General features: G+C 43.7%; 1 protein-coding gene across 5 annotated transcripts in view; it reads left to right on the top strand.

The window, feature by feature from the left end:
• Window positions 1–23,998, top strand: part of GFOD1 (Gfo/Idh/MocA-like oxidoreductase domain containing 1) — a 114,648-nt gene that overhangs the window by 22,778 nt on the left and 67,872 nt on the right. Inside the window, exon 2 of one of the 5 annotated variants that reach the window (XM_075062853.1) lies at window positions 9,843–10,052. The exons of 3 other annotated variants lie outside the window; for them this stretch is intronic. The gene's annotated coding sequence lies outside the window, so the exon portion shown is untranslated. Of the gene's footprint in view, window positions 1–9,750; window positions 10,053–23,998 lie in introns of all 5 variants that reach the window. One more of the 5 variants, XM_075062852.1, reaches the window with a different exon arrangement.

Below are 23,998 nucleotides of genomic sequence, written 5' to 3'. Positions count from 1 at the left end.
ACAGATCTCACCCCACCAGCACACCCTCCTGAAGCCGCTCACAACAGCAAAGGTAAGTTGTGTCTCCATTTTTCCTACAGTCCCCCAGGATGCCCACTCATGAATCAACACCCATTCCACTCTCCAGTTCCTCTACCTCTAGTCCAGGGCCCACTCACCAGGCTATCTACCTGTGAGTTAACACTCACTCTTCATTAACTCCTATCTCACTCTTCCAAGGGCTCCACATGTCTGGCCATTCTCCATACTTCTTGGAGGTCTGCTTACAGAACCTTCAGCTCAGGGCTTCTGCAAGACCACCCCTACAGCATTCAACTCCCCAAGCCCCCTTTTGAGCCATAGGTCCTAGCCAGGCTGAGCTGCTTCTCATAGGAATGTCCTTCCAGAATCAACCCTCATTTTCCTGGGCTCAGCCTCCTTTGACTGAGCTGTTTCTCTCCCTTTACTTCGAGGTCTCAGTACTTGTCTTCTGCTGAGTAGAATTCCCTAGCTCAGACTACTTCTATCATCAGCCTTCTTACTACACCAATCATTCCTGTCTATTACTATCTCAAGTAGTGCTTACTAGTTCTTTCTTACCTGATTCCTGGGTCTTTATAGACATCAGGTGCCTTCTATCAAGCCCCATGAAGAGGCAACTAACTAGTCACAGGTGAATTGGACCCTTTCTCTCTTAAAGAAGCCAGTCACCCTAGGACATATGCCACAGTGTAACTACAGAATCAAATAGTTAAGAAGCAGATGATTGAGTCCTAACAATGTTCAAAGGTATGGATTACTTTTATCTAGCTTCTTCCCTTTTCTCTCCCTCATTCTCTGTCTGGATTTCCTAGAATCATCTGTTACAGTGAGGTATGTCAGGGCCTAAATTTAGCAGTCCGGAAATTAAAGATGCAGATAATTTTGCTTTCTTGACTTTTGTTTTGTTTTGTTTTTAAAGCAACAGACAGGTGTGAAATGATTGAGGTAGTTTCTTGAAAGAGCATGACCACAGCAAGAGAGAAATCAGACCAATAGCTGCAGGGTAAGTCTTGAGGTTCAGATAGGAAAATTGAGTATATTAAACCTTACCTTAGAGATCTAACAAAAAATATCCTGCCTCAGTCTGTAAGCGTGTCACTAAAGATTATGAGAGGCTGGATTAATGTGCACAATAGCTTGTGTTGTTAATGAAAAGACTGTGGATTGCATGAGGAGTAACATGCCTCACATATTTGAGATGCTGTTAGAGAAACCTGGAGGAAAAATACATTCCAATTGCTTTGAATGGTTGATCTTAGATCTAATATATTTTGGTTCTGCTTTTTAAAAATAAAGTATTTTACACTCACATTGTGCTCATATGCAAATGACTCCACAAGCTGCAAAGCAGTGGAAACTCAAAGCCATAGTTTAAAGTCAAGCATTTAAAGCCAGTAGAGTTATGCCAGTTTACCTCCTCTGAAGATCTAGACTGTTGTGTCAGAGGCATACAAAACAGAAATGAGACCAGTGCGGAACAATCAGTGATTTAATTGTAGCTTTCCTAGAATAGTTTAATATGCTCCCCTCTGTGCTAAAGTATCCTAGAGGGGGATAACTGAATGCCCAAACTCTGCAGCTCCAAGGGTACTCTGGACTCTGACAAGGTTCTCCTCTCCCCCAGTACATGGGATTGATTGGCAAAGATGTGGAAGGGTGAAAAGTGGGGGTGGCAGAGGCCAGGAATCTAAAGGGATCTAGTTCCCCAATCCTGTGGATCCTGCTCAGCTCTATGGAGTGACCTCCCTTCTATGCTCCTTCACAGGTATCATAACTCACAGCACAATGGCAGGAAAAGTAAGTTATGTTGCCAATAGCTGCTGACCTTCCATTGTGCCCTGTAACTATGAAAAGGGAGTCAAAGAGCATCCATTTTCCTCAACAATAGGTCAGATACAGTTTTGGAGGGAAATATGCCACACAGTGTGGCCCTGCCCCTCTACTCCCAGGTCAAGTCCATTTTTTGATCCCTGTGGATGTTTTGAAGAAGGAAAAAGGGATTTATGTGGATAGGAGACCATCCTGTATTGATATTTTCCTCCCCTGCACACTCTCCCCTTCAGATAGCATGAGTTTCTAGCAGGGTCACCTCATGTAGCAACAAGGGAAAGTTAACGTCTCTGTTCAGCTGCACTTGTTAGCGTAGATTCTACTCAAGTTCAGCATCATGTCCTGATCTGGGATTCATGTAAATCATTAGGCATAATAGGTGTAATGCACTCCTATGCATACAGGCAGTCTAAGGCCTATGCAATAGTTAAGTTTCAAAACAGAATAAGGCCAATCTTAAAGGAAATGTAAGTGGCCTTGGAGTGGTCCTCTGAATCCAAGGTGAATTTTACCCAGTGAAAGTAGTTCAGGAAGAATGTAGTGTGTCTCAGGGGCTTCATTTCAGAAAATTTCTTTAACAGCCAAGTTGTGTCAGCAGCATTCCCATTTATGCCTCTCTAGTGAGGCTGTGGCTGAGTAGTTAACGGGCTGCCCCATCTGGAGGAGGTGGAGGGTGTCAGAGGCCTGGTGGTGTGTTTCCCACTGATGACTGGCCTGGAACAGTGCTTGGGGCCTGTCTTCCTTCATGCTTAGCTCTGGGCCGTGTCCCCACTTCCTGTCCGGACAGTAGGGGGAGGGAGGTGGCATCCTAGGCTGCTCAAGACAGTTTGCCACCCTCTTCCTCATAGGCCTAGGGCAGCACATTGCCCCTCCGTCCTGGTGTATAGGGTCCAATGTACTCAAATTTGGCCCTACCACCTCTCCATCATGACAGAGTGGCAGCTGTGCCAAATTTGAGTGAGTGGCATTGCAACCTGAAACACTGGGTTTCAACATCACTCAAACCTGGCATGGCTGACCGTCTGTCACAGCCAAATCTACTGCCCTACGTGGCTGCCCAGAAATCTGCCACCCTAGGTAGTTCCTAAAATTCAGGGCCAGGCCCTCCTACCCTACAGCAAATGACTCCCTAGGTGTACCTGCTTTAAGGGCCAAATCTTGAAAGACGCTGAGCACTTGCAACTCCCATTGACTGAAACTTTTGGATGCTTCCCATTTTTCAGAATTTGGCCCATCTGGGATTTTACCCAAGTCAGAAGTGCATAAAGACCTCACCATTTGATCCTGAATGAACTTTATATGTGCATTAAATATACAGACTAAAGTTCCTTACCCTTTTTTGCTGGAAAAAAGTTGTCTGTTTGAAGTAGCTGATTTCCAGACAAATTACTGAGGTGTCCAAAACACCTAAAGAGATTGGTCTTCATTAGTGTAACATAAATAGAAAGCTGATCCCATTCACTTGTATCTTTTGGGGATGTTAGATGGGGTGGGATCTGAGTTACTACAGAGAATTCTTTCCTGGGTATCTGGCTGGTGAGTCTTGCCCACATGCTCAGGATTTAACTGATCGCCATATTTGGGGTCAGGAAGGAATTTTCCTCCAGGACAGATTGGCAGAGACCCTTGAGGTTTTTTGCCTTCCTCTGCAGCATGGGGCACTGGTCATTTGCTGGAGGATTCTCTGCACCTTGAGGTCTTCAAACCACAATTTGGGGACTTCAATAACTCAGACATAGGTTAGGGGTTTGTTACAGGAGTGAGTGGGTGAGATTCTGTGGCCTGCATTGTGCAGGAGGTCAGACTAGATGATCATAATAGTCCCTTCTGACCTTAAAGTCTATGAGTCTAGTTTACAAATGGCCATACAGCATTTATTTATTTAGTTATTTATTAAGCAAACTTTTTTTTAAAAGTAGAGTTTGCTCTCAGGGTGAGGCTTCCTTGCCAAGTTTTATCTCTAGGGCAAATTTTTATGTTTGAGTTATAAATCCTAAAAATAGGATAATGGAGTAAAATTTGTAATGGAAATGTATGGCAGAACATAGCTGTGCAAATGGTGCCAGTAGAGTACTGTAAAATATCTTTGCAGACCAGCAACCTTTAGACAAAACACAGAGTTTAATTAATTTCTTTGGGTGTAAGTGTCTGTTTTTTCTTATCTTCTTGGGTTGCTGGCCATTCTAATCCCGGAAGAGGGGCATGGAAGAGGTGTGAGTAGGGATAAAATGGGATTTAATACCAAAGGTATTTCTAAATGTATTGGGAAGAATTTCAGAGGCAAGAGTCCAGATAGTGAGCCAAATCTAGGTGATTAAAGAGAATAGAGAGGATTAAGAGTGATCCAGGCTAGGGAACAGAATTAGAAGTCATAAAATCTGGGTTCTGGACCTAACTCTGTCTCATAGGTGACCCTGAGCAAGACACTTTAAGTTTCTCATCTGTAGAACTGAGATGATCATACTGTACCTACATTTACAAAGTGTTGTTATAAAGCCTTAACATTCTTGGACGTTTCTTATCTTTGAAAACACAAATTTATTTGAAGCTACAAAACCTCGGATGCTTTTTTATTTGGAAAGGAGGATGGATTTGGGTGAAAAGATAAGCAAAGGAGGGACTTTTCTCAGAGACACGCCTCAGCCATAAGTATGGAAAAATAAATGAACAAAGAAAGTTGAAATGGAAACACTGACTGTCAAATCTGGTTGACAGGAAACCAACTGAATACAGCTCAGTAGGGGAGGGAGGGAGGGAGAGGATGGGTGAAAGAGCATTTTAAACAATATGATATATTACTGTAACCAAACTGATTACAAATGAAGGGAGAAAGAGACCAGCTGGAGAGTTGCTGCTGCTTCTCTAAGTCCATGGCTAGACTGTACCTGGAGTCACAATTCCTCTTATTTTTCTGCCTTTCTGCAGAAGGGGATTAATTTGCTACAGCCCCATGTCAGGTGTAGCGCATTGCCTGCCTTCTGCTGACTCGGGGATGGGGTGGGGTGGGTGTGATGCAATGGGGAGCAGGGTGGAGCTCAGTTCCCCCTCCTCTGCTAAAAGCAGAAGAACTCCCGTCTTCTTTAGCTGGTATGGAGAGCATGCCCTCTCTTGTTTTCATCTATTGTAATGACTGTGGCTCAGCTCTGCTGGGTGGTATGTTGTGGAGGAGGATTGGAGTCAAGGCTCCATTCAGCTTCCTGCCTCTTCCCATCCCCTCCTCACTGGGATAAGCAATAAATAGCATGGAATATTAGGAGATATTTGTACAGTCCTTCCATTCCGACACAATCACCAAATGGCTCTGGGGAGCGAGGGCTGGTGGGAGTCTGAGTGTGGCACAGGCTGCTGGGGATAGCTACTTGTTCCTTCATGGCTCAGTAATAATAAAGATCTCAGATGCAATCAGAGTAAGGATTTAGTTTTACTCCCTTTGGAAATTTCCTGGATTATTATGGAAATCAAAACATCTCAGGGAGGCATCCATCAAGAGTGCCACTGATTGGCCCCATTTCTGTGCCTGGCGAACAGACCCCCAGTGGATTTGTCTCCTTTCCTGCTCTCACTCCCTGCCATAGTTGGTGGAGAACACCATGATAGGACTTGCTATAGAGCAAGGTTTCTTTTTCTAATACTGATTTCTCTGGTTTTGTAAGGGACTGACTAAAAAATATAAGCTGCTGCATCATGGAAATATGTTTTTGAGGGTAATGAGAATCTTTTATTAAATAAAAAATAGGCCAATAGCACAGGTTCTAAAACCAACTTGCTGACCTCCCCAATCCATTGTGCAGCAAAGCAGAAGGAAGCTAATCTAGTGGCTGCATGAGCAGGCAGCCTGGCATGGGTTGGTCAGTGCTGGGGGAAACCTAAGGTACTAAGGGAATCTGCCCCAAGTGCTGCTCTTAATTCCAAATGCAAAATTCCTCTTCTGAGCATGGAAGCAGGTACCCTTTGATCTTGCTACTGGGGCTTCTAAGGGACGGGGATGTACCACTAGGTCAAGGGAGTTCTCAGTCCTCTCCAAAGTACTTCTGTGAAGACCTTCTCCTTTTGAGCATGGAGGCCAGGGTCAAGGCATAAGAATAAAATTGCCAAGATAAAATATAAAGAGAAGCTTATTCCCAGGGGAAAGAACCATTTACAAAAGGCTCTTTCCCAGAAAGCAAAAGAGGAAGCATTTGCCCTCCTTGGAGACTGGGAAGGATGATATTGATTTCAGTGGGAGCTAGAGAATCCTTAGAACCTCTCTGGTATCTCAGATTGGGCAGCCAAACATTGGGGTGCACAGGATTAGTGAACACCTCTGAAAGTGAAAATGCTGCTCATGGGCTCTTGTGAGGCTGATAATAGAAAGGGTTAAGCAGATGAATTAAAAGATTCCCCTTATTCTGTTTTCCTTGAGCTTGCTCAAAGCTCCTGTCGAAAGGGGTCAAAGCCTCTTGCTGGGGAGATGAGCCTCATAGTTTGAGTCACATACAGAATAACTTTTGGGAGTACAAATAGAGTAACCTATCTGGTGCCACTGACTCCAGGCTGAATTACTGGCTACAGGGCATAACAATCAGTGTTGTTGCTCAAAAAGAAAATGCTTTTGGTTCCAAAACTGCAGCCATCCACTGAGTAACAGTGTAATGGTTAAAGGTGAGGGCTGAGGCTATCCTGGAAGAAAGGGCTGGGGAGGGGAGTGGGAGAAAGTCTTCACCAGCAGAAAACCTGGTAACAAACATTTAAAGTTAAGCAGATTCAGTCAATTTAAATGAGGCAGTAAATATCTGTTGCAAGAGCACTGAACTGTGAGGCATTTGGTAAGTTGGTGTAACTGAAGGTGTTTTTGCCAAGCACATGTTCTGCACTGTTGCTGTTGGATTGGAAGTGCTGTTTCAGTTAAGCCTCTCTGTGTGTATTTATAAAAGTATGTGCTATCTTTCTCCCTCCTGAATTGATTGCTGGTGTGCAAAGGAGACAAGTTTATGAGGTGTCATCTAGTCAGAATGCAGGATTTGTTTAGGGGTTGATTAAGGTTAAAAGGGGCCCAGAATCACCATCATTTTGAGGTCCTCAAGTAGCAATGGTGCTACTAAAGCTGTAAATTGTTATGTGAGATGGCCATAGGGATCCCTACGACCACATCTAGAAATGGGTCAGATGATATGCTGGTAAAAATGCTGTTGGTAGCACCAGCGCAGCATGAACTATTGCTAAGAAACAGGTAAGGAATTACCTACTGCAGATATGGCCCATGTATATGTTATCCCCGCTGGGTAGGTGCTCTGTATGACAGCACAAAGGGGGCTGATGACTGGACAGCAGCAATATGGTGTGATTCTAATGAGCCTCTGTACAGTATAAGCACTCATTCACTGTTACCTTGCGAGCAGAAGTGCATGAAGGATAGATCTTGTCCACTGACAGATCTTCTTTGTTTTTTTGGGAGCAGAGCAACCTTTGTGCATTGAACGTTCTAGTCATGATTGTAGCTAGCTTGGTAAAAGAAGAATATAGCTATTATGATCTGAATGATCTCCAGCACTACCTGTAAAATAAACAAACAAATAAATAAATAAAGCCATGCTAGAAAAAGGACTGTTCATCTATATCTAGAGAAACAGCACATTCAAAAATGTCACTAAAATGGTCTAAACATAGTTAAGTCTAAATGGTTGCCATTGCACCAGTTCAAAGCTCCCATGTACAGGCTTATGAACCACAGATAGTCCTAATTGTGACTTGCTTAACTTGACCAAATGAACAGCTAACCCGTTATTAACATGACTGTTTCTATAGTTATCATGACTTCCATATAACTGAACTGTGCTTATCTTGGCTTATTTTTACTTATTTTCCCTAACATGAAATATTTTGGATTAGATAAGATATATACAACATTGTTTCTCAAACTGGGGTCGCTGCTTGTGCAGGGAAAGCCCCTGGTGGGCCGGGCTGGGCCAGGTCGGTTTGTTTACCTCCCCCGTCCGCAGATCTGGTGGATCATGGCTCCCACTGGCCGCGGTTCACTGCTGCAGGCCAATGGGAGCTGCTGGAAGCAGTGGCCAGTACGTCCCTCGGCCTGTGCCGCTTCCAGCAGCTCCCATTGGCCCAGAGCAGCGAACTGTGGCCAGTGGGAGCCACGATCGGTCGGACCTGTGGACAGGGCAGGTAAACAAACCGGCCTGGCCCAGCCCGGCCCACCAGGGGCTTTCCCTGCACAAGCAGCAACCCCAGTTTGAGAAACACTGATTTACAAGGAGGAGCAGATATTAAATTTCAAGGTCTGCTACTCCTGCTGCATGGCCTTACATATCCCCTGTGGTCAAACGTGCTGGGCATACTGCCAACATGAGATCATAGGGTTTTTTTTGGGGGGGGGGGTGAGGGTGGCAGTAATATTTCATCACCTCACCTCCCATGATTCTGTCTTAGTGCTTCCCTCTGATGCTGTTTCTTTTATTATTTCATTTTTGTCATCCTGAATGTTCAGAGGACAGTAGCTGTAGAACCTAATGTGTATTTATCTGCTGGCTCATATGGTGATGGAGGATACTACATAGTACTTGAGCTCTCCCTGTTTCATTCCTGAGTTATAGGTGCTTCCCCATAGGCTAGCTAACTACCCTTGAGCCTGATTCTGCTGTCACTTACAGCAATGTAAATCGGGAGTGACTCTGTTGAAGTCAGTGGGGTTATACCAGTTGAAGCTGGTGTGAGTGGCCAGTCATGTCTCCTCTCTTCTCTAAATCTTCTTGACTATGCGAAATAGAGAGCGAGGGAAGAGTTAAAGATTAGCAGTTACCCAGGCAGTTTTGGGATACGGGATGCTGTCTACCAAAGAGACAAGCCTAATATTCTGGAAATCATTTATTGTCGGAAACCAGAAGCTGGATGTGAACTCGGTCTCTGCCTGCACACCCATATCCACCAACACCCCGGGGAGTATAATGTGGCTGTTTCTCTAGATATAGAGGAATTGTTTTGTTTTTTTCTAGCATGGCTTTAATTTTATTTTCTTGTTTACTTGTCTGTGTGACTGAAGGAAGTGAAGAGTAAAGAGGGGAGCTGGTATAGTCAAACTGATTTACCCTTGTCTGTACTGTGATCAGGAGTTGATACAGAAGCTCATTCACTTTCACTAATGATTAGTTAGTATTTTTATAACAACATAATCAGTAGGTACTGAAGCTTTGCTGTGAATAAAAGCAAAGTGAATGGGAGAGAATCCCAGGAGATCTGGACATCCCTCCCTCCACACCGTCCTTGCACCCTCTGTTTCTTGCCATATGGAGGACTCAAGAATATTAATATTCATTAGAAGCTGTCAGTTTTGGCCACCTGCTATGTGTTTCTGAATCATAATATTGTAGAAAGCATTACTGCACCTGGCAGGAGTCTACGGAATCCAATTAACAGGTTTAAGGGGTTAGAGTATGAGATGTTATAGCTTAGCTGGCTGCAACCCAGCCTGGTTACTAGAGTATGTGGGTGAGGGACCATTGCAGCTCATCCTGACAGTGATGTCATTAATATGGAAAAGTGTCTGTGGTGAGCTTGGCCTCTTCTTGAGGCATCTTAGTACAAGGAAATATAGCAGATATAGCAACATGAATCTACTGAAGGGTTTGTGATGTGGTGCTCCATATGTTTATGGAAATATGCTTATGAGTGTAAATATAATGTAACTGGAATATGCTTGATGCAAAAGATCTTTTGTAAGTGATCATTACGAAGCTCTTGATCTACCGAGTGTGTTCATGTAATATTTCTATGTCTGGATTTAGGAGAATAAAACGTAAACTTCTATTACTAACTGTAAACATAAGTGGACGCCATTAAGGGTGCTTCAGAATCTATGAACTGTGAATGTGTTTGTTTACCTGCAAGCCTTTCTATGTACATATCTTCCAGCTACTGGGCTATGAAGATCACATGTCACTGTAAAACCTCCTTCATGTCATCTGAACTGGAATCCATCTTAAACCTGGTGCTTTTCCATTTAGAAGGAGGGATGGGGATCCAGAGAGACAAAAGATTCCCGCCTTGTGCCAAAGCTATAAAAGGGAGTGGAAAAGAACAAAGGGGGCTGCTAGTCATGAGAAATCCCTGAGTTACTACCTGAGCTGCAACAAGGACTGTACCGGGAACAGGATTGGGCCCAGCCTAAGAAGGAGTCTAGTCTGTGAAAAACGTTTATTGGAACATCTCTGAGGGTGAGATTTACCTATATTCGGTTTCTTAAATGTATTAGGTTTAGACTTGTCTGTTTTTGTTTTATTTTGCTTGGTAAGTTACTTTGTTCTGTCTGTTATTACTTGGAATCACTTAAATCCTACTTTTTATACTTAATAAAATCACACTAATAAAATCAGAGTAAGAGATTAATACCTGGGGGAGCATACAGCTGTGCATATCTCTCTTTCAGTGTTATAGAGGGTGGACAATTTATGAGTTTACTCTGTATAAGCTTTATACAGAGTAAAATGGATTCATTTTGGGTTTAGGCTCCCAGAAAGACTGAATACTGGGTGCTGGGAAAGTCCCTGTTAACTGAGAAGCCCAGGGCTAAGTGAATCTTAGTTTCTGTGAACTGCAGGGGCATGTGGCCCAACATCTTGGTCTGTGCTGTAGCCAACTGGTGTGTCTCTAGCTCAGCAAAATGGGAGTGGAGGGAAGCCTTCTCTGACAGGGGAGTTTGTTCTCAGTGGTATCCTAGCACATCTAGTGACAATCTTGAAGGAGTTTCTGTGACCAAACCCATCACAGGGATTTTTTAAGTGACTGAAAGGAGGAAGAACTGTGCTCTCTTCCCACACCCATAGCACTGTCTCTCAACCCACAAACTCCTGTGCTGGGTTGACTGTATCAGCTGCCATCTCTCTGAGTGACTTTAATCCTTGAACAATGTTTAGATGACAAAGCAATAAACAATCTCTCTCTGCTTCTTGCTATCTCTATTCATTTCCTTACCATCTAAGCATTATTTGTAACAGGCTAAGAAGATACAAGCAGGTGTACATGTTAATATCTTACTGCATTATACAATAAAAATGTACTCTTACATAGTAAATCAGATTAGTCTTGCCATTAGAAAGTATTCTACCCCTGCATGTTAGTATTATTTAAATGCGGATATTTTGCAAGCACAGATGTGCTGTGGTATCCCTAATGCCAGGGTGGCTGTGCTCCTGAAGGAGTCATAGGTCATTGCAAAGAAATTAGAGCATTTACAGGGTTGATGGACTGGAAGTACCTTTGTTTTCATTATGATGACAGTACTGCCCTGGTCATATCACATCATAGGTGTAAACATGATTGACATAGCAGGGCTATAACTATTCATATTTGGACATATTGCTCAGACAAACAAATAAGCATTGTATTTCTACCTAACTCTTACATTTTTATTGCTTCAGACGCTCATAGAGATTTGATATGGAAAAAGCTTATTAGATCATTTAGCCCATCTCCTCACCACTGAAGGATTGTTCCCTGCAATGCATTTTCTGGTGCAGTCTAGTTTTAAATATCCTAAACAATGGGGCATTCACCTTTTTTTCTTGGGAAATAACAACTCAAGACTGGATCTCTCAGCTGGGAAACTGTTCTGATATTCAGTCTACATTTTCCGTGTCTTAATTTCATCCCACTATTCCTTGTTACCCATGTAATACCCTAAAAAATTCACAAGAACGACCATCCTCCATCTAGTCCAGTCTCCTGTCTTCTGACAGTGGCTGGTGCCAGACAAGGCAATTTGAGTGATTCATTCCTTGTCATTCAGTTCCAGCTTCTGGTGGTCAGAGGTTTAGGGACATCCAGAGCATGAGGATTGTGTCCCTGAGCATCTTGGCTAATAGCTATTGATGGACCTATCCCCTGTGAACTTCTCTAATTTTTTGAACCCAGTTATACTTTTGGCCTTCACAACATTCCCTGGCAACGAGTTCCACTGATTGACTGTGCATTTTGTGAAGAAGTACTTCCTTTTGTTTGTTTTTAAACCTGCTGCCTATTAAATTCATTGAGTGATGCCTGGTTCTTTTGTTTTGTGAGGCAATGGAGGGAAGAGGCAGTGGGGAAGGAAGGGGGTGGAATATGGCAGGGGGAGGGGCATTGGGAGGGGGAATCACAGGGGGAAGTGGGAGCCTGGCATGCAGTGTTCCCTCGGCAGCAGCTGGGGCTCCTCACACTAAGCTTCTCCACACTTGGATCCTGCAGGGCTGAGCCTGCCCACCCACACCTGGTGCGCCAGGCACAGAAGGTCAGGGCCCTGGGGTGTTTCTGGGGCAGGCCCAGCCCTTGCGCTGTGTCAGGATCAAGTGCAGCCTCACTGCTGAGCCCCTGTACTGAGAGAGCTGGGGGCTTCAGGGTGATCTCCCACATCGATGCAGCCAGTGGCCTGTGCTTCCTACTGCCATGCTGGAGCTACATTTATTTATTGACAACTAAAATTTGCAGAATTTTTAAAAATATTGTGCACATAATTTTTGGCGCAGAATTCCCTCAGGAGTAATATTTGAATTCCTTCAAAACTCTTGGATGAATACCATCTGATTCTTGTGACTTATTAGTGTTTAATTTATCAGTTTGTTCCAAAACCTTCTGTACTGACCCCTCAATCTGGGACAGTTCCTCAGATTTATCACCTAAAAAGAATGGCTCAATTGTGGGAATCTGCCTCACACTATCTGCAGTGAAGACCAATGCAAAGAATTAATTTAGCATCTCAGCACTAGCCTTATCTTCCCAAAGTGCTCCTTTAGCACCTCAGTCATCCAGTGGCCCCACTGATTGTTTGGCAGGCTTCTGATGTACTTTAAAATATTGTGCTTTTAGTTCTTGTGTCTTTTGCTAGTCGTTCTTCAAATTTTTTTTTGGCTTAACAAATTATACTTTTACATTTGATTTGTCTATCTCCTTTCTATGTTCCTCTGTAGGATTCGATTTCCAGTTTTTAAAATGTCTTTTTGTCCCTAACTGCCTCTCTGACTCTCTTGGTTAGCCGTGGTGACATATTTTTTGTCCTTTTACTTTTTTTTTTTTTTCCCTTAAATTTCGTGTTAACATATAGTTTGTGCCTCTTCTTTTTAAAAAGTTTCCATGCAGCTTGCAGGCATTTCACTTTTCTGAATGCTCTTTACTACTTTGTTCTTGTTCTTTACTTCATTTCCATCCCGGATGTTTACACCCTTCATATATAGCTATTGTTGAGGCTAAGTTTTAGTCATGGGTATTTTTAGTAAAAGCAGCAGAGAATCCTGTGGCACCTTATAGACTAACAGATGTTTTGGAGCGTGAGCTTTCGTGGATGAATACCCACTTTGTCAGACGCAGGTAGTGGAAATTTCCAGGGGCAGGTATATATATGCTAGCAAGCAAGCTAGAGATAACGAGGTTAGTTCAATCAGGGAGGATGAGGCCCTGTTCTAGCAGTTAGCAGTAGAGGTGTGGAAAACCAAGGAGGAGAAACTGGTTCAGTAATTGGCAAGGCCATTCACAGTCTTTGTTTAGTCCAGAGCTGACTGGTGTAAAATTTACAGAATGACTGAAGCTCCAGCAGTTTCTCTCTTGAAGTCTGGTCCTGAAGTTTTTTTGCTGCAGGATGCCACCTTAAGGTCTGCTATATGTGGCCAGGAGGTTGAAGTGTTTCTTCTACAGGTTTTGTATATTGCCATTACCTGAATATTCGATTGTGTCCATTTATCCTTTCCATAGTGACTGTCCGTTGGCCGATGTACTAGCAGAGGGCATTGGCTGGCATAATGATGGTGTATGATTACATTGGTGGATCGTGCAGCGTGAATGAACCAGTGCTAGATGTGGCGATCTGGTTAAGGTCCGTGTGATGGTGTCTGCTGGGTGTAGATATTGTTGGCACGAGTTGGCATCGCAGGGTTGTTGCATGGATTGGTTCCTGAGCTAGAGTTCTCAGGTGCGGTTGTGCAGTTGCGTGGTGAGAATATCGTTTCATGGTTGGAAGGTTATTCGTGGGCGAGCAAGACTTGGCCTGCCAACCCAAGACCTGTGAAAGTTGTGGGCATCATTGTCCAGGATGGGTTGTAATGTATCCCGTTGGAGGGGTTTTAGCTGGGGGCTGTATGTGATGGCCAGTGGAGTCCTGTTGGTTTCTTTCTTGGGTTTGTCTTGCAGTAGGAGGCTTCTGGGTACACGTCTGGCTCTGTTGATCTGTTTCCCAATTTCCTTGTGCGGGTATTGTAGTTTTGAGAATGCTTGCTAGCATATATATACCTGCCCCTTGAAATTTCCACTACCTGCGTCTGATGAAGTGGGTATTCACCCACGAAAGCTCATTGGCTGCTTGGCAGAGGCACGGCCAGGGGGGCTCCGCACACTACCCCCACCTTGAGTGCTGGCTCCGCAGCTTCCATTGGCTGCCCCTACTCCTAGGAGCTGAGGCACATGTCGCTGCTTCCAGGGAGCTCTCCAAAGTAGTGCCGCTCAGAGCCCTCACCTCCGCCCTCACCCCAACCACCTGCCCCAGGTCTGAGCCCCCTCCTACACCCAAACTCCTGCTGGGGGATGAGTGAATCCAGTGGCCCGAGACTGCCCCACCAGCAGCTGGTGCGGCTGGTCCAGGGGCTGTCCGACCTGCTCACATGGCCCCAGGGCCAGCCGCACTGGCTGCTGCAGAAGTCCCAGAAGTCCTGGAAAGTCACAGAATCCGTAACCTCTGTGACAGACTTGCAGCCTTAGTTATTGTTCCTCTTTGTCTGCTTTTAGAGATTTCTGCACCCACATGTCACGCCCACACAAGGGTGAAAGTAACAAACCTGGCTCTGGGCCACCAGAAGGGGGTGGGGTCTTGGTGGAAGGGTACGGGGCTTGGGTCAGCCTCCCCCAGCCAGCCCATCAGCACCTCCTGGCCCGTGGCAATTTAAAAGGGCCTGGGGCTCCAGCTGCTGCCGCAGTGGCAGAGGCTGAGAGCCCTGGGCCCTTTTAAATTGCTGGGATCTGTAGCTGCCCCTTTTACCGCACTCCCTCGGCTGTGGCCCTACAGAGAGGGGTGGGGCAGGGACAGTGCTTTAATGTCAGCTGCATACGGGCCGGTACCGGCGGCCACTTCTTACTGGTATGCTGTACTGGCCTGTACCAGCCCACTTTTCAGTTTCATTGCTGGAGTCCCATCAGTCACCTTACTTGTCAGAGCCTGTCCAAACAGTATTCAGATGACCTAACACTCTGGCTACTGGGACAGAGAATCATTATTAAGTTACACCTTCCTCCGGTTGAAGTCACATCAGATTCACATCTAAGTGGCATAGCAATAAGTAGAAAACAGCCTATATATCTTCACAGTTGTGCTTCCTAGAGATTGTGGTCACAATCCATCTGCTCTTCCCTGTACATATCCATGGTAATGGTCAGGGGCTTAGTCCTGCCATGGAATTTGTACAGTTAAATTCCTGCAAATGTCGTGATGCAAATGGAGAGAGTTATTGATGAGATACCAGTTGGATCATGGGGAAACGACTGCATAATAAAATCAAAATATATTACTCCAAAATGTACACAGTCTTTGGAATGATTAGGTTGTGTTTTTTTGCATTATATTGCATCTAGCAAGTTGGCAGGATGTGAGTGGAGTCTATTATGTCCATTGATCTTAGCCATGTTTGATAGACAGAGAATAACCATGATTTTAAACTCTTTAATGAATGGCACATTCTGTTGCTTGCAAGTCTGGCAGTAAGTCTTGTCACTCAAGTGGGTGATATTTCTATCCGCATCTGATCAGATGCAGCCAGTTAAAAATTAGCATACTGTACACTTTAAAGAAACGTTTGTTCTGTCTCCAGCACTGGAGCTGAAATGCTGCAGTGTGAAGACAGAAGAGTCTCATGGGGGGATGTTCAAATATTAGGCACATACATAGTGCTGTAGGCTCTGTTTTGAGAGAGTCTGTATATTCAGTCATATCAGGGGCCATTAGGGACAGACATGATGTTTGCATATATATAGCTTATTAGTGAACACTTACGGAAATGTAGCTGGGCTATACTGAAATATAATAAGTGCATGGTGAAACATTGTCATTGCATAATTACAAACAGAGAATGCATATGTACGGCTCTACACTGAAAGATGTAACAAATCATAAAATATGTACTCAATAGTGCTAGCATTACATGTCATATATTGGACTGTTTATGGTGCTCCTGTCAACTGAACTTCTTATCTGAGTTTCAGAGCAACACAAAATCTAGTGGCCTGTGTGAAATATGTTGTTGGTCTCAGTTCATTTCCTATGGGGGAGGTATCCACATCATATAACGCATGATGTCCAGAACTGGACACAGTACTTTAGCTGAGACTTCACCAGCGCTGAGTAGAACAGGACAGTTACCTTCTGTGTCTTACATACAACACATAAATCCGAGAATATTAATCTTTTTTTGCAAATGCATTATGTTGCAGACTCTCATTCATTATAACCCTCAGATCCTTTTCAGGAGTACTACTGCCAGTTATTCCCCATTTTGTGTGGTGTGTATTTCCCCCCCCTCCACTTCCTTTCTTAAGTGTAGTATTTTGCACTTGTCTTTATTTAATTTCATCTTGTTGTTGATTTCAGAACAGTTCTCCAATTTGTCAAAGTTGTTTTTGAATTCCAGTCCTGTCCTCCAAAGTGCCCGAAATTCTTCCCACCTTGGTGTCATCCACAGATTTTATAAGCTTATCGTCTACTCTATTATCCAAGTCATTAATGGAAGTATTGAATAGTACTGGACTCAGCACAGACCTCACTCGATTATGTCCCCTCAGTTTAGCAGCCCACCATTGATAACTACTCTTTAAGTCTGGTCTTTCAACCGGTTGTTCATTTCCCTAGTATGCTTATGAGAATGTCATGTGGGACTGCGTCAATAGACTTACTAAAATCTACTACTTCCCTCGCATGCACTAGGCCAATAATCCTGTAGAAGAAGGAAATTAGGTTGGTTTGGCAGGATTTGATGTTGACAAATCCAGATTGGCTATTATTGTAATCCTACTATCCTCCAGGTACTTGATTGTTTAATAATTTGTTCCAGTATCTTTCCAGGTATTGATGTTAAACTGAATTGTCTATAATTCCCCAGGTCCTCTTGGTTCCCCTTTTTAAAGACAGGTACTATATTTGCCCTTCTCCAGGCCTCTGGGACCTCTTCTGTCCTCCATGAGTTTTTGAAGATAATTATTAACAGTTCAAAGATAACTTCAGCTAGTTCCTTAAACACCCTACAGTGAATTTCATCAGGCCCTGTTGATTTGAATACATCTAATTTAGCTAAATATTATTCAGCCTGTTCTTTCCCTATTTTGGCTTGCTGTCCATTGTCTTTCTCTGGCTCCTAACGTACTTATAGAACCTCTTCTTATTGTCTTTCATGTTTCTTGATAGGTATAACTCATTTTGTGTGTTAGCCTTTCTGATTTTGTCCCTATGTGCTTTTGGTATTCTCTTGTTCTCATGCCTAGCAATTTGTCCATGTTTCCACTTTTTGGAGGGTTCCTTTTTTTGATTTTCAGGTCATTATTTCAGCTCCCGATGGAGTCATTTCTGCCTCTTACTGTTCTTCCTATCTTTCCTTTGCATTGGGATAGTTTGCTGTTGCTCCTTAAATACTATCTCCTTGAGAAACTTCCAGCTTTCCTTTTCATGTAGGACTTGAAGGACCTCAAGAACGCATCAGGTTCAATCCCTATGCTGATTCAGGACCAGGTAAACTGAATCATGCAGTCTATGACCCCTTTCACCCAAATTGCCTTCTGCCTTCAGATGTGCAACCAATACCTCTCTGATAGTCAGAATCCAATCTAAATTGGCTGTCCCCCTGGTTATTTTCTCCATCTTACTAAACAAAAAGTTGTCCCCAGTACATTGCAAGAACTCACCGGACATTTTGTGTTTAGCTGTATTCCTTTTCCAACAAATGTCTGGGTAGTTAAAGTCCACTGTTACTACCTGGTCTTGGAGACGGAAAATCGCTTACTCCTCCAGACTGGTTGGTCTCTCCAGATTAGGACATGTTGATGTAAAATCTGGGTTAGTTGGCCAACAGAGATCTCCCTTATGTTGAGAAATGCTCCTGTGCCACCTCCTCCTTAGCTCCTGGCTTAGAAGGTGTGGCTGGGATGCTGCTATGCCCATCTGGTCCATGGAGGATCAGTTTGTACTACGTGTTATACGTATCCCGTTGATAAATAGAGGACTTAAGTCTCCAGGGCTGTCAGTCTTGCACTTCTGTCAGCCTTAAATTCACTGAATAACAAAGTGCAATTGCCATATTATGAGATCCATATGTGCTGTGTGAAGGATGTATGATACAGTTACACCCATCTGGTTTATACAGAAACTCATCTATAATTCATAGCCCTTCATAAATATGTCACTCTAATCACGCTCATACACCCACTACCCATGTTCTACTTCCCCTGGGTTATTCAGGTCTGACAGCTTCTGAGATCAGACCTTGAGTCGTGTGGCAGATGGCTGAGTTTAACTGAATAAATTTGGTTTTCATTTCAGAAGAATACTCCTTGTAATCACAACTGTTTCAGACAGCATCATCTTGAAGTTTTGCATTTTTCCCCTTAGCATAACTTAAAGTCTATATCAGTCTATTATTTTTGTCAGGGTCTGAATTTCTTGGTTAAGGTCCAGACTCCAGACAAAATAATAATGAAAAGAGGAGATGATAAGGATAAGTAAATAAAAAGGTTTTGGGGTCTGTTCAAAAGCGACTGGTGGTCTGAACTTGGCCTGCAGTTCACCTATTGATATGGCTGCAAGTCTGACACAAGTTGCAGATTCCAGGACCTCCGTGACTTCTGCAGCGTCTGTTGCGGCTGGCCCGGGAGCCGCCTGAGCAGTTTGGGCAGCCCCTGGGCCAGCCGCACCAGCCACTGCTGGGGCAGTCTCAGGCTGCTGTGCCTTCCTGCTCCCCAGCAGCAGCAGGGGTCTCTGGGTGCCACCCCCTCCTCCTCCCCCCAGCAGCAATTTGGGTCCCAGGCTGCACGCTGCCACCTGTCTCCCCCCAGCAGCAGCGGGGGTTCCAGGCTGCACACCACTGCCTACCTCCTCCCCAGAGCACCCATGGTGCCCTCGGGCAGTCCCCTGCACCAGAGCACCCAAGATTTGTTCTCAGGTATATAGTACAAATCATGGACAGGTCATGAGCTGTGAATTTTTGTTTACTGCCCGTGTCCTGTCCATGACTTTTTCTACTAAAAATACCCGTGATTAAAATGTAGCTTTACCTATTGACTACCCCTAGTCTATAGCCTACTTATTATGCAGAAGACATTAACTTTTTTAGTAGAACAGAACTATGTCTAGCTCCCAACTTCAGCTGTAAACTTTGGTCCCCTGCAACTGGGACCAGTGCCCTTCTCTCCCCACTAGAGCATTTTCATTCTATGGTATTTCTTTTGCTTTTATGGGGTGAAGTTGTTAGAGCCTTGATATTAGCTTCAGGCTTTAGTTTGTGGCTTAATTAGTACACACAAGATAGCTTTCTTTAGACTGTACCATACACACATGCTTCTAAGCATATGAGGATATATTTTTAGGCTGTTTCATTATGTGAGACATGGAGCTTTGCATAGCCCCAAAGAACCATTCTGGCAGCCTTGGATCAGCTGGGCATAAGGGCATCCTAGCCATGATCTCTAAGCCAGGAGTTAGGGAGGGGGGTGGCATAGGCAGATTTCTCTATAAAAGGGAGAGCTCTGTTGGCCAATTAAGCCACGTATAAATCAGCTTTGTACCATTGGGACGGCACTCCAGAGAGCCTGAGCCTGATATATTTAGAGGAGGTTTCTATTGTATGGTTATCTGTCACTTTACGTGACCAACTGTTGCATAACGTTGCTGCATTTCAGCGTTAGGCAGAGTGATTCCTGTACACAGTGAGCTTAATTTTGCTCTTGTGTTGTTAAGTGAGCATAAAGTCACTGAAGTCAATGGTGTTATGGTGGCGTAAAAATGATGACATTGAAGTCGGTATATAGTTCTGTAAAGATTTGGAGGATCTTGTCTAAATGAAAGGTGGTATAATTTGTAAGTTGCTATTTATTAATTTTCTTTTGTTGTTCAGCTCACAGATGCACAAGTTTTGCATCAAACAGTGCAAACAAGTGCCAAATGTATGTAAGCAAAGTCCCAGTTATTGCATATTCAGTGTGATGAGGTTAAAATGGAGTTGAGAAAAGATTGTCTAATTCATACCAGCGAGAATATGTTTAAGGTTCTTCTCTGTGCATGAGCCACACAATACATGACTCTGTACAACTCTCACAGAGAGATCTTTGGCTCTTTAACACAAGCTGTCACAGCTCGTGCTTATTGGCTCTGGAGGTGCCTGGTTTAATTTCCAGTGTGTTCGCCATGAGGTTGCCCATCATAGTGGCTCTAGTTGTATCAGCAAATGGTCTAAATTTAGTAGATTACTTAAATTGGTCTCTTTTCTCTTGCTAAGGGGGGAAGCTGGCATCTATCTAGTATTTGAGAAATGCAAACAAACCAAACCAAAACAACCTGACACTGGAAGAACAGATTCCTAAAACATTTGTTGAAATCCAAAAACTTTGCAAAAAAGGTTCACATCAGTCGGTGGAAATTCAGCTTCCCAATTCTTTGCTCTCCAGCTTTGTATCCATCCTTGTTGGATGTTTTTTCTGATAACTTTTTTGTACTCCCACATCATCCCCAAATCCCTGTTTTTCCCCTTTACACATTAATTTGAGTTTAGCAGGATTGATGCTGGAATATGTAACTGGAGCAAAACCTCTTTACTCCAGTTAAATCCCCTCTTTTGCCCTGTTTTACACATCTCAAATCCACTTGACAACAAAACAAAACTGGGCATTTTCCTACTTAACATTTCTTAATGGCTACCTGATTTGTCTTGATATCACAAATCAGGTAGGTTAACAATGCTAGTCCTCCCAATTTAGCTTTTATCACCTGGGATGTTCACAGTTTCAGTAAAGATGGGGCCTATTATGGAACTAGTGTAATATTATGCCCAAAGTTTGTAATGAACCCCCTTCTCTCTAATTTGTTCGCTGTTAACTTTTAAGTACCTCAGCAACAACTGTAGTCTGATTCAGTCACTTCTACTATGCAGAGGGGGAAAACATAATCCCCAAGTATACTGTGAATGCTACCCAAATGATGATAAACAGTCACACCAGGCTGAGGCTGAGACAGAGTGAAAAATTTTAAGAGCTTCTGGACAGTAAATTACAGAAACACAGTGGCCCATAGGACACTAGTGCAGCTGGAGATGGATCAATAGCCTTTTGATGTTAATGGGAATCTTTCAATTGATTTCAGTGGGCTTTAGATTAGACCCGTTATTAGCTATGGATGAGATTTTTCAAAAACACTCAGCACTGGCCTTAAATCAGCCCCCATTGACATTGACTTCAGTGGGAGCAGAAGTAGATCAGTGCTGAGCTTTCTTGACAATCCTTGGGATTTAACGCCCTCTGTTATTTAACTATAATGGAGCAGGGGTGGGGAGGAATCAATACCTCCAAATCAAGTAAATATTTACAGGATGTAGAACAGGTATTGTCCCCCCAGGAGATGCAGTTTTGTCTCTCTCTCTCTACATATTGGCCTGAGTACCTGAATCAATGTTATAATTCACTCCCTCTCTATGGGTTTGGCTACACTTGCAGCTGTACAGCGCTGGGAGTTAAAGCTGTCTTCATACAGCTGAGTAGGGAAAGCGCTGCAGTGTGGCCACACTGACAGCAAACCACGCTCCAATGGCCACATGCCAGCTGTGTTGGAGGGGCATATGGGCACTATCCCAAGCGTTAATGGCTCAACGTGCTTTTCAAAAGAATGGGTAGGTTGAGTGTGACAGGAGTGTGGGAGACAGAGTGACGTGATCTTTGGAGCTGACACGTGTCAGCTCCCTGCCTTGCTATCCGACCCCTTCAACCACCCCTCCCATTCACTAAATCAAATAGGTACAGAGGACGTGTATCCGATCTGTAAAAGCAGCTGAAAAGTAAGCCGTGGCACACTAATAACTAACAATTTTTGGAGCAATGAGCTTGTGGGTGAATACCACTTCGTCAAGATGCAATTAGTAAATTGTCCAGGCAGATAATATAAGCAACTAGAGATAACAAGGTAGTTCAATCAGAGGATGAGCCCTGTCTAGCAGTTGAGGTTAAAACCAAGGGAGGACCGCCTCGTTATCTCTAGCTGCTTGCATATAAACTGCCCCTGGAAATTCCACACATGCATCGATGAATGGTAATGTCACCCACGAAACCATTGCTTCCAAAACGCTGTAGCAAAGGCCACAGACTTTGCGCTTTTAAAAGCAAATACCTTCTTTGTTTTTTCCTCACAACCAAAACAGCTCGCCTGAAACGACCTCCCCGCCCAGCCATCTGCTTCTCTCCTCAAGCAAACACTAGCTGTGGACATTCCAAAGCGATCCCCCTGCCTGCCTCATTCACAGCAAACAGTAGCTGTGTTTGTTTTTTAGATAAGCAGCTCCGGGAGCCCCGAGTTCACAACAAAACAGAGAGGCATCACAACAAAACAAAGAGTGTTATCTTTACATAAAAGCATTATGGGAAGGTTCCGGAGGTCAGTTACAGCGTAGTAAGATTAATCACTGTTTACACTGGCACTCCAGCACTGCAGCACCAGCGCTGTTCTCTTTATTCCTCTCGTCAAGGTGGAGTACATGCAGCGCTGTAGCCAGGGAGACACAGAGCTGTATGTGCCTTGCCAGTGTGGACAGGCAGTAAGTTACAGCGCTGTAAAGCCACCACCAGCGCTGTAACTCTCAAGTGTAGCCAAGCCCTCTGTGACCAAAAAGACAGAGATGCTTGAAACCAATGGGAGATCTTGAGAAAGGTAAAGCAAGTCCATCTACAGGTCACTGGCCAAAGCTTTTTCCAGTTGGTGCTGGCAGTCTCCTGGGGGAAACATAATTATACTCTATCAGAATAAGCCTTAACTTGATGCCAGGGAATGAGATCTAGACCAGAACCTGGCCGCAAAGATCTAAATTGCTACGAGCCCTATAGTACTACTGCTAAGGAATGAGATAATGTCTCTTTGCAGGTAGCTTCACATAAGGCAACAAGAATGGGAGCTCTCGTATAGACAAGGGGTCTATTACTTGCCAGCCATTTTTCACTACGTCAGCTCTGACCCTTCTGCGCATGCTCACCAGACCAAAAGAGAGCAAAGACCAAAGAAAGTCAACCCCCTTCGAGAAGGTTATGGCAATTCCATCATTTAATTGGAGTGGGGATGGGGATGGTGGTGGGAAAAGCTTTCAGTAAAAGAAAAGTGTTAGAGAACAAGTCTTCCTGGAAATACAGGAGCACAAAAGCTGGCTGTTCTTTCCTGGTAGGGCTCTCCAGGACAAACAAGTCTTTCCCCTCATCTCTTCAAAGTCACTGATTTAAGGAAAGAGAGTCATTGTAAGTTGAGGACAATGGATATTTACTTTTGGAAACAATAGACTTGATGGACTGCAAAAAGTGACCTAATTTTCAGCAATGCATTGACCTCAGAGATGGAGGGAGAAAAGTGCATTATTTGCCTGAGTTGACCATTTCTTCTGATGTAAATCTCTGCTCTGCACATAGAGCATGTGTCTATTGGGGAAAATGTATCATGTTAGCAAACCTGTTTAACATTTTAATTAACTAATGGACATGACTTAGAACTTATGGTAGACAGGGCAAAACCTGTTTTAAAACTTGGTATTTGGTCATAGTTAGTTAATTATGTACTCCCTACTAGAGTTTACCTTGATGAGCTAGCTTGTGTTAAAACTACAACTGCCCTGTCTATGCAAGGATTTTAACACTGTGTTTAATGAAACGTTAAACTAGGTATTAACTTTTGGCCACGTGTACACCAGGAAAGGAGGGTTTAACACGTTAGTTCAAGTGTATTAGGCCTTGTCTAGATTAGGATGAGAGATGTGGTAGCTAACATATACTAATTAACGTGTTCTAAAAGTTTAGTGTAGAAAAGGCAGTGTATCCTCTAACACATGCTAACTGGTTGCTTAAGGCCTAGGCTCCCCCCTCCCCCGATCAGTTTAGCACATGTTAAAGGCACATGGCCTTGTCAACACTAGATTGGTTAGCACATTTT

This window comes from Chelonoidis abingdonii, chromosome 2 (genome assembly GCF_003597395.2).
Source record: "Chelonoidis abingdonii isolate Lonesome George chromosome 2, CheloAbing_2.0, whole genome shotgun sequence".
NCBI lineage: Eukaryota > Metazoa > Chordata > Testudines > Testudinidae > Chelonoidis > Chelonoidis abingdonii.
Note: the sequence above shows the minus strand (reverse complement) of the source record. Positions and strands in the feature narration are given on the sequence as shown.